At 30.9% G+C, this 14,965-nt stretch overlaps 1 long non-coding RNA gene across 1 annotated transcript; it reads right to left on the bottom strand.

Moving 5' to 3' along the window:
• Positions 1–3,034: 3,034 nt before the first annotated feature.
• On the bottom strand, positions 3,035–11,769 carry LOC109133811 (uncharacterized). Its single transcript, XR_002039021.3, has 2 exons — positions 10,472–11,769; positions 3,035–3,196 (listed from the first exon to the last, which is right to left on the bottom strand). It is a non-coding gene; the product is annotated as an uncharacterized LOC109133811 (long non-coding RNA).
• Positions 11,770–14,965: the final 3,196 nt, after the last annotated feature.

The raw sequence follows: 14,965 nt of genomic DNA, 5'->3' as shown, positions 1-14,965 counted from the left end.
CTCAAGGTAAAAAGGTTTATGTAAAATATCATTCAAGAATTAAAGTACAACATATCTCTATTATATAATGGAAGGGGGGAGCTAAGGTGCCCCGAATGAAGAGACTATGTTACCCCCTTCTCATTCTAAATTACAAATTTACATACAAATCAAAGGGGGCATCAAACAAAAATACCAAAAATATAATTATAACAATCACTCACAAACTACAACCTATGAAAAAATTGACTTGAAATCAAAGTGTCCACTTTCTTTACAATTTATAAAGTACTGTACTTAATTCAAAAATCAACTAAAAAATTACTCCCTCCGTTTCCTAAAGATCTTCCCTCTTTCCATTTAAGGGTGTTTCCAAAAGATCTTCTCTCTTTTGCTTTATTCCTTATTTGACAAAACAAATTTTCCTATTTACCCTCTCATGTCACTATCATAGGTCCACCATTACATTATTAATTCAATTTTACTCCCTTTCTCTCTCCTACTTTAACCCCTTTTTATTTCTTTATTTATCTTAACCCCTTTCTCTCTCCTACTTTACTCACACCATGCCCCACACAACTTGATTTTCCTTGGTATCTGTAGGAACAGTAAGTGGGAAGATCTTTAGGAAACGGAGGGAGTATAATATTAGAAATCATAAATATATTCAATAAAATTTCTATTTTGTTCATAGAATTTAACTTTCAAAAGTAATAAAAAAAAAGAATGGTGAGAGACTTAAGTGACATAAACTAAACCAATCAAATTTTACAACTAAAAACAATTATACTTCGTATGTCTAATGTTCAAATTTTGACTCTTATGCCGAGGAAAATCAGTAGTCTGTTTCGAAAAAAAAAATTTGCACGCATTGCGTGCAAAAAATTCTAGTCTTAAGTAACCCGAGCCCTTCATTTCGATTATTAGATCTAGACGATTTAATTAGTCCTCATATTTTTTAATTAAAATAATAAAATTATTTTTAAAATAAAATCCTTTTTCTCTTGTTACTTAATTTTTTTCTCCCTCCTGAAAATTATTAGGTTATTCTCTCCTCTCTATATTTATATCTAAATCTATACAAATATATTAAAAGACGTTTTCATAAAAGGAACAGTGCCACGTGACACTCTTTTCAAGCTTCTAATACACATGTTTATAATCTCATTAAAAAATATTAATAATGTGTAATTACTAGGATTCAAACGCAAGACCTTTGATAGGAACTGTGAGTGTTTAAACACTAATCCACTACAATTCTAATGCTTAACGTTTCCAAGTAAAATATAATAAAGTCTTATAATTATATGTAATTATAAAGACATAGATAAACTTTTTAATCTCTAACACTTTTATCAAATAATAACATTCTTTTACCCTAATTCAATTGAAATTGTTATTTTGATCCCCAACTCCTTAGAAGTTTTTTTAACAACTCATCATGCCATAATGTTCATTTTTCAATTTCGCACTAGATAAAATATTACGAAAAGTAAATAAATAAAATCAATTATGAAAATTATGTATAATATTGTATTTAATTAATTGTAAAATTGTAACTGACTTGAGGCATCGTCCGGTCTAAAATACTAGTCAATATATTAAAAATAAAAAGCATTCTTAAGCAAGTCTATGCGCTATTCTTTAGCTGTTTCATTCTATGTCATTATTATGCACATTAAAAAAAGGGTTATGCTATATGCAGCCCTTAGGGTTGCATATAAGACATAAATACATTGCTTAAAATGGAATTTAGTTGTAAATTTATGACAAAAGTTTGCATTAATCTATGTAATAAATGATCAATTAATGCTTGTTTTTCCATTTTTAGCTTCTTATATGCAGCCCTTAAGATTGCATTTAGCTTTTTCCTAAAAAAAATGGGTCTGTAATTTGGAGAAATATCGGGAGGGGGTGGGACTTTCTTCAGCAACATTGCAAATGGAAAGCAGGGAATGGAAAAACAGTGTATGTATGGTCTAATAATTGGCTGTTGAGTGGGCCAATTCGTCAGGTAATTGAGGTCCCCTTTCAAGAGGGAGGAAAACCTTGTTGTTGTAGACTTAGTTTTTCTCGATTCCTAGGATTTGTTTAAGTTATCCTTTACCCCTCCCCAAATTATTATTGATCGCATTTCGAGCACTCCTCCTCCATTCCGCCCTCTAAGAAGGACCTTTACATACCTAGCTTTGTTAAACACAAGGGTTTTAGCCCTTTCTCTTGCATATCAAGCATAGCTTCCAACATTAAATTCCGATGAGATCGACTGCCTATGGAAAGCGTGCATGGAATCCAAAATCAAGTTTTTCTTTTGGCTTGTGCGGTATGATAAAACACTCCCTCATTGTGAGAATATCCAGGAAGCTATCATCTACGTACTCAGATTGTAGGATTGCGGTGACCCTCCTTCAAGGAGGGAATGCATCTGATATATACTTTAACCTCATTGAAGTGTACAGAAGGTGGAAGAGTATCATTCCCCATATGGTGATTTAACACTGTATATGCGAGGAGAATCGGATAGCAGATTCCATAGCTAAAGCCTGTAAAATGTCGGGAGTGGATTGTAATGAAACTAGGACTTTTTCCCAGCCTCTTAGTTATTGTATGAACTATTTTGTAGTGGCATGTAACCAACTTTAAATTTTAATATAGTTCTGTTTTTACAAACAAAAAAAAAAACCCTTCATCTTCTCAAATTACTTTGAATCTATCTGTAAAATTGATTTCAATTCAATATCTCCCTCATCTTGAGAATTCATTGGATTTCCGCTTCACTATGCTTTCAAATCTCATTAGTTTAATTTTCTAATTGATTCTCCTGCTTTCATTTTCGTTTTCCAGATTGAAATCGTCCATATTCGAAATCTTTCGTTGTTACAGTGTCCTTTCTCTCGATAAACGAAATAGACCATGTTCTTTTCGATTTATTTCAGTTCTGTTTAAATCTGTAACGCCCAGACTTCTAATCAATGTTATTAAGTTAATAATCAATTATTAGCATCGGAACCTAGATAGTTGACGCGTTACCATCGTACCTTCTATTAGGAAAATAGAAGGCAACGTATCTTAAACATATTATAATATGAAATATAATGTGGATCCAACATTAGTCTTGATCCAACTTAGTCTGACGTAAACTGAAATTAAAACAATAAGAGTATATAAGTCTAGATACTATATTACTCCTCACTGCTACGTCATCCATCATCAGTACCTAAAACAAAAAACAAAACATCGTGAATCGAGACTCAGTAACATACTACTCTAACAATGTAAATTCATTTCAACTTATTTTATTTATAAATAAGGGGGAGATAATGAGTAAAACTATTTCAGAAACATATCATATCATATTACATTATCTTCTTTATCATGTTCATCAACATAATTCATATTATTTGGAAACATGACTAGTACAATAGCAGAGACGTCTCCCCATAACATAGTAACATCGTAAAACGAAAGGCAGCCACCCAAGGACAATAACCCTCATTGACAGGAGGTGGCGTTAATGCTCATAATATAGAAGAGTGCGGTGCCACCCGAGGACATTAGCCCTCATTAAAAGGGAGGTGGTTAACTGGGCCGGGAGGTACGTGCACGACCCAGAATAACAGAATACTGCTAAGAACCATCTTTCACTTGAATTTATCATGTTTTATTTCTTTTAAACATATCACAATCATCATAAATAATTATATTCTTTCATTTCATCCATAACATCATCATCGTCATCATTTTATAGCATCATAACCATCATAAAACATTTCATTTCCCGCAATCCATATAAAAAACACAATATTAATCATGATCATAAAACATACTTCGAAGGGGAATGCGGGTGTTAGCAATAGACGTTATCCTTTATCTTCTTTAATATATTCAAGAATAATTTTATTAATGAATGTTTCATTATTTAGTTTTTTAGCCTAAGTATTACTTGGAGCTTATTATAGTCATAACATTCGTTATATTGTCATAAAGGTCTCAATAAAGGTTATTATTATCTTAGGCGTTAATAACCTCTTAAGGTGGCTCTTTAATCAACGATAACAGAAACGACTCCTTTAGTTATACGTTAGAATTATTGAACCATTGTATTTACAATTATATCAATACATATTATATAACCATTCGATTTGATAAAATTATATTATTACTATTTATTAAACGAGTCCATTGATAACTATCAATTAACCGTCAAGTGTAACAACCCTACATTTTATAAAACATCATAACAGCCTTTACGTGTGACATGGACACGTACTTAAACCAAGTGGAGCTATCACATGTTGCAGGTGATACTATAATTATAACAACCATAATCATAACAGCCTTTACGTGTGACATGGATACTATAATTATATATATATATATATATATATATATATATATATATATATATATATATATATATATATATATATATCAAATTACTTTCCAGAGAGAGATGGAGATCAACTAAGGAGCAAATACAACAAAAAACTCCACAGAATGATGTCGACCCACACGACCATGGCAATTTAAAGAAGTAGTCACCACACCTCCTTTGATCTTCCTGCAACAATTACGACCCTACCCCCACCAGGATAGGTTTAAGAACAAATATCAACAATAGTTGAGTACAAAAGTCCACCCTTAAATTCATTTTTGGTGGCTTGTACGTACATTATGTAATTCAATCATGTTAAAAAAAAATCAATACATTCCACAAATAAAGCATTTACCTTAATACTGGAGCTACTATTCTTGTGCAAAAACATTAGAGTTAAAATGTACATCATGAAGATCACCACTCGAGTTGTTCAACTCCCTTAAATCAATAGCATTAATATACTTGGGTAAAGCGAATACGAATAGAGAGGGACTCCTTACACAAGAAGCCGGCTATCTCTAAATTATCGGAGGTCATCACCCCACCGTTTTAAATCTTATGCTTGCAAGCCTTAACTAGGACATGTCCCATTTTATTATTTGTCGGACTTTACCTACCCAACGAGGGTTCGGAAGGAGATCACCCATCCTCCAAGGGTTTGTTGTTCATATATACCATACCTTACTAGGTATCGACCTTTACCTATTTATAGTTTATTTACATTTATAGTTTAAGTATATAATTCACCACTACCACACGTATTAAAAATAAAACGTATTCATCCATAAGAGGTGGAGGAGGTCAATCACACCCATCATAGTATTATCATCGTTTTAAGTCCTAATCTTTGCTTGAAATTTCTTGTTTAAAATTTACAATTGCGCATGTTGGTGAGAGATAAAATTTTAGAAAAATAATCAAACCTTGCTGTTTGTGAAAGATATATATAGATTTAAATACTTAGCATGCTCCTTTAAACGTCTTTTACAAAGTTGAATTAGTTTGAACATATAAGACATTCATCAGAAAATTCCAGCATAAAAGAATGAGTTTAAAATGGGTCTAACTTTCTGCTCAGTAGTCCAAATCTAGAAATTCCAGAACCTATCCTTAAGAGTTTTTCGTTACGAATATTTTCTCGTGAAACAGTAAAAGGCTAAAAACAACTTTTCGGGGCTAAAACGTCATTTTACAATAACAGGTCATATTAAATCCGAAACAACATTCATCAATTTATTACAATCTTTAAAGATTTTTCTTTAAGGAGAACTTGTTTATTAAAACATGAAAAAAACGTTGTAAATTGATGAATGTTGTTTCGAATTTAATATGACCTGTTACTGTAAAATGAAGTTTTAGCCCCGAAACGTTGTTTTTAGCCTTTTACTGTTTCTTGAGAAAATGTTCGTAACGAAAAACTCTTGAGAATAGGTTCTGGAATTTCTAGATTTGGACTACTAAGCAGAAAATTAGACTCATTTTAAACTCACTCTTTTATGCTGGAAGTTTCTGATGAATGTCTTATATGTTCAAACTAATTCAACTTTGTAAAAGACGTTTAAAGGAGCATGCTAAGTATTTAAATCTATATATATCTTTCACAAACAGCAAGGTTTGATTATTTTTCTAAAATTTTATCTCTCACCAACATGCGCAATTGTAAATTTTAAACAAGAAATTTCAAGCAAAGATTAGGACTTAAAACGATGATAATACTATGATGGGTGTGATTGACCTCCTCCACCTCTTATGGATGAATACGTTTTATTTTTAATACGTGTGGTAGTGGTGAATTATATACTTAAACTATGAATGTAAATAAACTATAAATAGGTAAAGGTCGGTACCTAGTAAGGTATGGTATATATGAACAACAAACCCTTGGAGGATGGGTAATCTCTTTCGAACCCTCGCTGGGTGGGTGAAGTCCGACAAATAATAAAATGGGACATGTCCTAGTTAAGACTTGCAAGCATAAGATTTAAAACGGTGGGGTGATGACCTCCGATAGTTTAGAGATAACCAGCTTCTTGTGTAAGGAGTCTCTCTCTATTCGTATTTGCTTTACCCAAGTATATTAATGCTATTGACTTAAGGGAGTTGAATAAAAGTAGTGATCTTCATGATGCACATTTTTACTCTAAAACTTTTGCACAAGAATAGTAGCTCCAAAATTAAGGTAAATGATCTATTTGTGAAATGTATTGATTTTTTTTTAACATGATTTACATAATGTGCAAGCCACCAAAAATGAATTTAGGGGTGGACTTTTGTACTCAACTATCGTTGATATTTGTTTTTAAACATGTCCTGGTGGAGGTAGGGTCGTATTTGTTACAAGAATAGCAAAGGAGGTAGGGTGACTACTTTAATTTGCCATGGTCGTGTGGGTCGACATCATTCTGTGGAGTCTTTTGTTGTATTTGCTCCTTAGTTGATCTCATCTCTCGAAAGTAATTTGATATAAATATATATATATATATATATATATATATATATATATATATATATATATATATATATATAATTGTATAAGTATTTTGAATGGTTTTCCTTTAAGAATATAAAATGGTTGTTTGTAATAACAATAATTATAAAGTATTAAATCTTAAGTATGGTTGTTGTAAGTATAGTATCATCTACAACATGTGATAACTCCACTTGGTTTAAGTACGTGTCCATGTCACACGTAAAAGCTGTTATGATGTTTTATAAAATGTGGGGTTGTTACACTTGGCATCAATACTATTAATTAACTGAATTCATTGACATAATAAAACCATTAACATTATTATAATATTATTTAGTCACATAAAACTAATAAATCCAACTAATTAGTTATTATATATGAACATAAGTATTAGTGAAGTAGTTATAGCTTATACTCATATTACAATAAATTAAGGTTATTATAATCCTTTTATTTACTATTCCATAAATCATACTTAGTTTGTAAGATTATTAGAGAGCATATATAACTAACCTAACAATTTATATTAGGATTTTTTAACTACAATAATACACATTTTTGCCCATTCTCTCACAATAATACAAACTTTACATTAAAATTCTTCCAGTAGGTCAAGTTGACTTGTAACCGGTAAAACATGTCCAAAAAATTATAAAATGATCTTTCTTCTTCCTCCCCCAACCCCCCCACCCACCTGAACCACCTCAGCTTGTTACCTGGCATACATCAAGTTAACAACCGACATTGTCCTACTGGAGTAATTTTGATCAAAAGTTTGTATTATTAAAAAATAATCAAAAGTCTGTATTATTGCGAGAGAACGGACATTATTCTTGTTAAAAAATCTTTCATATTGAAATAACACATAATATTATCAACACAATAGTTTAGTTCATAGTAACAGGTTATAAGTGGATTATTAGCAACCTACTATGAGTCCATAATTAAATTAATAATTCAACTAAGTGAGGTTAAATATTATAAGTTATGTGCTTAATAAATAAGACAAGTCATTTCTAAATTACAACAAGCATATAACAATTATATATATATATATATATATATATATATAATATATATATATATATATATATATATATATATATATATATATATATATATATATATATATATATATAATTGGTTTTATTCCAATTTAGTTCAGCATTAACAATTAACAAGCTTATTGAATTTTAACTAGTTTTAATCAACTCAACTAATTTAATAATTATGAAATATAGCCCAATAATAATTATAGGAAATAAGTTAAGTGGTTTAATACAACTAAAATTAGTCTATTAGCGCAACAAATGAATGCATCAGCTTAGTGGTCCACTAGGTGATAGAGCTCCTAGGCCAAAACTTACCTTCTGCCTGTTTCATTTCAATCTACACCCTTACACTTTTCATACATGTCAATGCAAACTTTAAAGACATACTACCTCCATATTTTTTTAGTTGCAACATTTGGTTTGTGGCATTATTCATCAACCTACTTTGATAAACTATCTCGCATTATTATATAAGAAAAAACATAGTCAAGTGGGGTCTTGTTAGATTCGTCTCAATGCGACAACTCCAAATATCAAATTTTTATAATTTTTACTTACATCCAATAAGAGATATTAATGTTCAAAGAATCGTCTCGGCAAATGTGAAAAAGCAAATGTTGCAACTAAAAAAACAGAGGTAGTATATCTTTAGTTTAATCTAACCAGATCTGACTATTTTTTCATCCGCATATAAATCACAAATGATGGTCAAAGTAAAATTAATAAATAAGACAAGTCATTTCTAAGTTACAACAAGCATATAACAATTATATATATATATATTATATATATATATATAATATATATATATATATATATATATATATAATTGGTTTTATTCCAATTTAGTTCAGCATTAACAATTAACAAGCTTATTGAATTTTAACTAGTTTTAATCAACTCAACTAATTTAATAATTATGAAATATAGCCCAATAATAATTATAGGAAATAAGTTAAGTGGTTTAATACAACTAAAATTAGTCTATTAGCGCAACAAATGAATGCATCAGCTTAGTGGTCCACTAGGTGATAGAGCTCCTAGGCCAAAACTTACCTTCTGCCTGTTTCATTTCAATCTACACCCTTACACTTTTCATACATGTCAATGCAAACTTTAAAGACATACTACCTCCATATTTTTTTAGTTGCAACATTTGGTTTGTGGCATTATTCATCAACCTACTTTGATAAACTATCTCGCATTATTATATAAGAAAAAACATAGTCAAGTGGGATCTTGTTAGATTCGTCTCAATGCGACAACTTCAAATATCAAATTTTTATAATTTTTACTTACATCCAATAAGAGATATTAATGTTCAAAGAATCGTCTCGGCAAATGTGAAAAAGCAAATGTTGCAACTAAAAAAACAGAGGTAGTATATCTTTAGTTTAATCTAACCAGATCTGACTATTTTTTCATCCGCATATAAATCACAAATGATGGTCAAAGTAAAATTTATAAATAGTATAAAATATCAAAGTACAATAATTAAAATAAAACAGTTGGAGTATTAAATAACAAAGGTAATTGGGCTAGCATTACAAAGTACTAACAGGCCCGATCCTGGAGCGGGGCTGGCGGGGCGCCCGCCCAGGACCCATAAATCTGAAGTTGGTTAAGTAACTAATCCAGCATAAGTAATGCATATGTCTTGTAGTGGAAAGATGGTATTTGTTTGCTTATGTGGAAAAGTTGAGAGCGTAGGACCTCAATGGTTCGAATCTTCTTATTGCAATTGTCCATCTTTTTTTTTCTTTTCCTTTTTTTTTTTTTTTTTTTTTGCAATTGGCAAAGATGTTATGGCTTTATTAGTTGTTACTTTCCTTTTCTTTTATATTTTTTTTTTTACACTATTTCCAACTTCTTCATTTCCTTTCTACTACCATATTATTTATTTTATTTTATTTGTTTAGTTAGTACGATTTTATATCTTATATACCTTAAAATTGTAAATTATTATAAAAAAAATATTTACAACCTAAAGCCAATACTTAGATTCTTAATATTTTTTATAGGTGTTGGGTGATAAAATATATTTTTTATTTTCGATTTTATTTGTCAAGTCATTAGTTTATATAGTTTATTAAAGGCTACTTCATCCGTCCCACAATAGTCTGAACACTTTGTTTTTTGTTTCTTCCATTTCAGTTTCATACACTTTTATTTTTGACATGGTCCAACTATTATAATGTGATTTCTCTCATTTTTACCAAAAGATACCCACCAACTCCTATCACATACATCTTTTTTTAAAAAATAAAATTAACATTTGATAACAACACTAGAACTTATTTCTTACATTACGTGACCTAATAAATTTACAGATTTCTATAAAGGAGTGAATATTAGACATATATTAATCATATAAAAATGAAAAAATTCTTTTTTTTTTTTGAAGAAATAGTTGTTGATAAACATGAATTAGTCGATTCTCAAACAGTTTTTATCCTATAAACATGCATATTTTGTTAAATTTATTATGCATTAGGGGTCATTTTTTCATATATTGCCCCGGGCCCAATAATGTTCAGGAACGGCCCTGAGTACTAAAATCAGAATTTTTAAACTATGAACGTGGTATTATACCTCTGCTTCTTAACAGGGACGACAGTGCAGCGAGGCTCGGGTTCCGGCTCCGGTGGACGGGCAGTGGACAGCAGCGTCGGTGGCGCGACGACAACATGACGATGGTGCAAGTTCTCGGCGCGGCGCAGCAACGAACGGAGGAGGAGCACGAGGGGTTGAACGAAGGAATGAGACAAGGTGGGTGCTGGTGGTGTGCGAGCGTCAAGGGGAGCAGGGGGAAAAACTACTGAGACGCGGCGGTGTGTGGGTGGTCGGAGTTTGACGCGGCAGGTGGGGCGAGTTGTGCCGGGGATTAGGCGTGTGGTGGTGTGACTGATTATGTTGTGGGAGGAGACCCGAAACAGAGGAGATAGAAAGTGAAACTAGGCCCTTTTGGGCTGCGTTTTCCGGCGAGTTGTGACTGAAAGATTGTGGTGTTTGGAAAGGTGGTTTGTAGGTAGTGGTGAGGTGGTTTCCGAGAGAAATGAGAGGAGGATTAAATTGTTGATTTTTTTTTCTGATTTTTGTTGCGAATTTGGGACTGAATTTTCCATGGCTATTTATGGACAAATTCAAGGGGACAAACCGACAAAGTCATAAAAGAAGAGGAGATGACAGATGAGGGGTGAATTGGGAGTTAAGTACACAGGAGGGTACTAAACTTTGAAAAAAAATTTCAGTTAAGGTACTGAACTTTCAAAAGTTTCAGTTAAGGTACTTAAATTAGATGTCCGTTAACTTAAGATACTAAACTTTGATTTGTACCGTTATCAGCCCCAAAAATAAAAGAAAAATATGACATGGCATTAATTAAAAGAAAAATGTGACATGACATTAATTATAAAATTTCACACTCTTTTCTCTCTTCTCTGATTCCTCACTCTCTTTTCTCTCTCCTCTGATTCCTCACCCTCTTTTTACTTTTTGCTACTTTTTCTTTTCTTAAGTTTCTCAGATGATTATTAGAAAAGTGTTGCTCTAAATTTCAGCACGCATTATTCCTAAGGTTTGCTTGAATTTTTTTTTTGCTATTATTCTTCCATTCTTTTAGAAAAAAAGTTTGAGTTGTTGTGGAATTATAAATATTTTCTTTGACTATTTGAGAACTTTTTTCTACTCAGATTTACCATTATCAAGGCAGATTTATACTAGTATTTTGTTTTTAGAATTTCAAGGCAAACTTCATTAATTATTTGTTCTGAAACCATCACAGATTAACTTACTCTTCTTAAAATTTTAGATTCATTCATTCATTTATCTCCCATTGTTCTATTTGCTTCAATTTCCTGGGTATTTCCTCATAATTGCTTGCTGATATATTTTTTATTATTCTAAAACAATTTATACTCTTTATGTTTCAGAAAATTTGCTTCAAATTATCATAAGGGTTGAGCGGGAAATTGAAAGCTTGAAACTTTACCTTATCTTTGGCAGAAAATAAATCATGGGTATTGCTGAAAAAAAAGCAAAAAACCCAAGAATTTTGCATAATGTGTAAAGTTGAAGATGGTGAAGTAATTAGAGAAAGAAAAGGTGTTAATGGTGGACGTGAAAAAGAATGGAAGATAGATATAAGTTGGAAAATCTACTGGGTGATGCACAAAAAGTTGATAGATTAAGATTATCAATGGCAAATCGATCTAGAAGTAAAGCAATGGATGATTAGAGGATTAACTTTGATAATTTTGTGGGTTTGTTTGATAAAAGAAAAATGTGACATGGATCATTTGTGTCGCGGTATATGCTGGATCTTCACCTAGAAACCATACTATAGTCATCACTGTTGATTTCTAATCCCATCAAAACAATCAAACAATCACAACCATCATCTTATTCCTATTTCCTATGTTTGCATCACCATTCACTACATAACAATTGAACTTTGAGGAATAATAGAGGAGGAGAGAGAAAAGAGGGGGAGGAATTAGAGGAGAGAGAAAAGAGTTTGGAATTTTTATAATTAATGTCATGTCACCTTTTTTTGTTTAATTAATGCCATGTCATATTTTTCTTTTATTTTTGGGGCTGATAACGGTACAAACCAAAGTTTAGTACCTTAAGTTAACAGACATCCAATTTGAGTACCTTAACTGGAACTTTTGAAAGTTCAGTACCTTAACTGAAACTTTTCTCAAAGTTCAGTACCCTCCTGTGTACTTAACTCGGTGAATTGGGTTTGGGTCCTTGCCTCTTTATCATTAAACCGCAATTTAAACTTCTTAATTACTTAATTAAATATGTTTAAAGTTTTTAAGATGTTACAAGTTCAATGTTATTATTATTATTATTATTACTAGTTTTGAAGCCCGTGCGTTGCACGCGTTGTTTTTTTTATATTTTTTTTTTTGTAATTTTTTGTTAACATTATTGATTTTGTATTACCTTTACTTTATGTTAATAAAATCATCATTAATTATTCATCAAATTGCCTCATAAAATTGCGCTTACTTTACTAAGGATTTACTTATCCCCTACACTTGTTAATTAAAGGAGTACCTCTATGCTAAACTACACATTTTTTTTTCATTTTCTTAATTTCATGCCAAACCCATTATTGTAGTAGAAAAAGAATTGATAAAATATTTGTCATTATACCCTTATTTTTAGATTATCTTTAATATCTTTAATTATCTATTAATAAAATTCATAAAAAGTTGATATAAAGTTAGTATTGCACTGGTTGTTTCAATCTCTAATAAGTGAACGCATATTTACCGATATTGTCAACTAACATATCAGTATATCACTATAATAAAAGTTTAAAAATAAAATAAAGTAGATAAGTAGATTTGCAACAGTTCATTAGATGTTATCGTATGGTTTAAGCAAATCTCAATAATCAGGTTTTTTTTTATTTTATTTTGTGATTTTATATGTGAATCATAGCAGTAAAGTGAATATACAATATAGTAGTACTTATAATAGATAATAGATCCCTAAAAGATAAATTTTTTTGGTTTTGTCATAGCAGTAGAGTGAATAAACTCTTATCTCTCAAACTCTAAATTTTATTATCTCTCAAAAACTCTAAATTTTATTATCTCTAAATTAATAATATGACGTGGCAATCCTAGGTGGCACGCTCTATGCTCCCGAAAAGTTCCTCTTTTATATATATATATTGATTATTTTTATTATTATGATGATAACAATAATAATAATAATAATACTTATTAATTATTATTATTATTTATCATGTATTATTATTATGAATTATTAATATCATATTAATTACTATAATAATAATTATTACTTATTATAATTATTAATATGGATAATAATTATTAATATTATTATTAGTTATTATAATTATTTGTATTAATATTATTATTAATTATTATAATTATTATTATTAGTTCAGTTTCATTCCGTTGAATTCAGTTTAGTTCAATTCAACACAATTTAGTTTAAAAAAATGGGACCATAGTCGCTCCAACTACTATGATTACATCATCATACATTTCCTATATGAATTGGGAAAGTGTGAATTATGAGTCGTTACTCAAGCAATTTACTCAAGTTTGATACTTTAGAACTTTGCTTCTTGGTGCATCCATCTCTACATGAATTTGGAAATGGATTTTCAGAGTTTCTATCTTCTTCACTTCCACCTTATCTTTCTTATTTACCCTCTTTATGGCTGCTCCAATGATTTGATAGAATGATGAAGATTTTTTTGGAAGGGTTTGGTTGAAGCATATTCAGTTTCATCTAAACTGAAGAGGAATAGATCTTAAACCTAGCTTCTTTCCCATCTGCTAAATGTTTTATGATTATAAGTAGCTAGAATATTAAAGGTTACGTAAACTGTTAACAAAGAAAAAAAAACTTATCTGACAACCGTAGCGTGAGAAAATCACTGCCTTAAAATTGAAATTGCCCCGTAACAATACACATACTCACAACAATCAACCTCCAGGGATACACAGTTTTTACGTCTCCGGTGTTGACAAAAAAGCAGATTGAGAAAGATATTGAATATTGCCCAGAATAATAGAGGAGAAAGAAAATGAAGAGAGAAGAGATTGTGTGTTTTTGTGTTCCCAATGAATACCAAAACACTAGTATTTATAGGGAGAGAAAAACCAAACGATCGAGATCAGAACATGGCTGAAATCGTGGGAAAAAAAGGTCAATAAATGGGAAGAACAATGGCAGTAGTTTAGGGGAGAAAAATAGAAAAATCGAAAAACATTAAGAGAGAGATTAGGGGAAAAAGGGTAACTAAAGACTGATAAAAACGATCATTAAATGCTCACAAATAATTAGCCCAAAAAGATAGTTATGTTAAATTTATTTCCCAAGGCCCAAGGCTTTGGCCCGGACCGCACGGGTGGTGCCCCCGTGTGGTAACCACACATCACCACATACCCACTAAAAGCCTCATTGCTACTCAACTCAAAGTGTAAAGGAAGAGTAATGGTTATAAACCTTACACTTCCCTTCTATTCTTTCAATGTGCGACAAAAGATAGAATAGACTCTTCATATTCTTTTGAAGCAAACTTTTGAGTTT

Source organism: Beta vulgaris, chromosome 8, assembly GCF_026745355.1.
Source record: "Beta vulgaris subsp. vulgaris cultivar EL10 chromosome 8, EL10.2, whole genome shotgun sequence".
Taxonomy (NCBI): domain Eukaryota; kingdom Viridiplantae; phylum Streptophyta; class Magnoliopsida; order Caryophyllales; family Amaranthaceae; genus Beta; species Beta vulgaris.
This window is presented reverse-complemented; position numbering and strand designations above follow the sequence as displayed.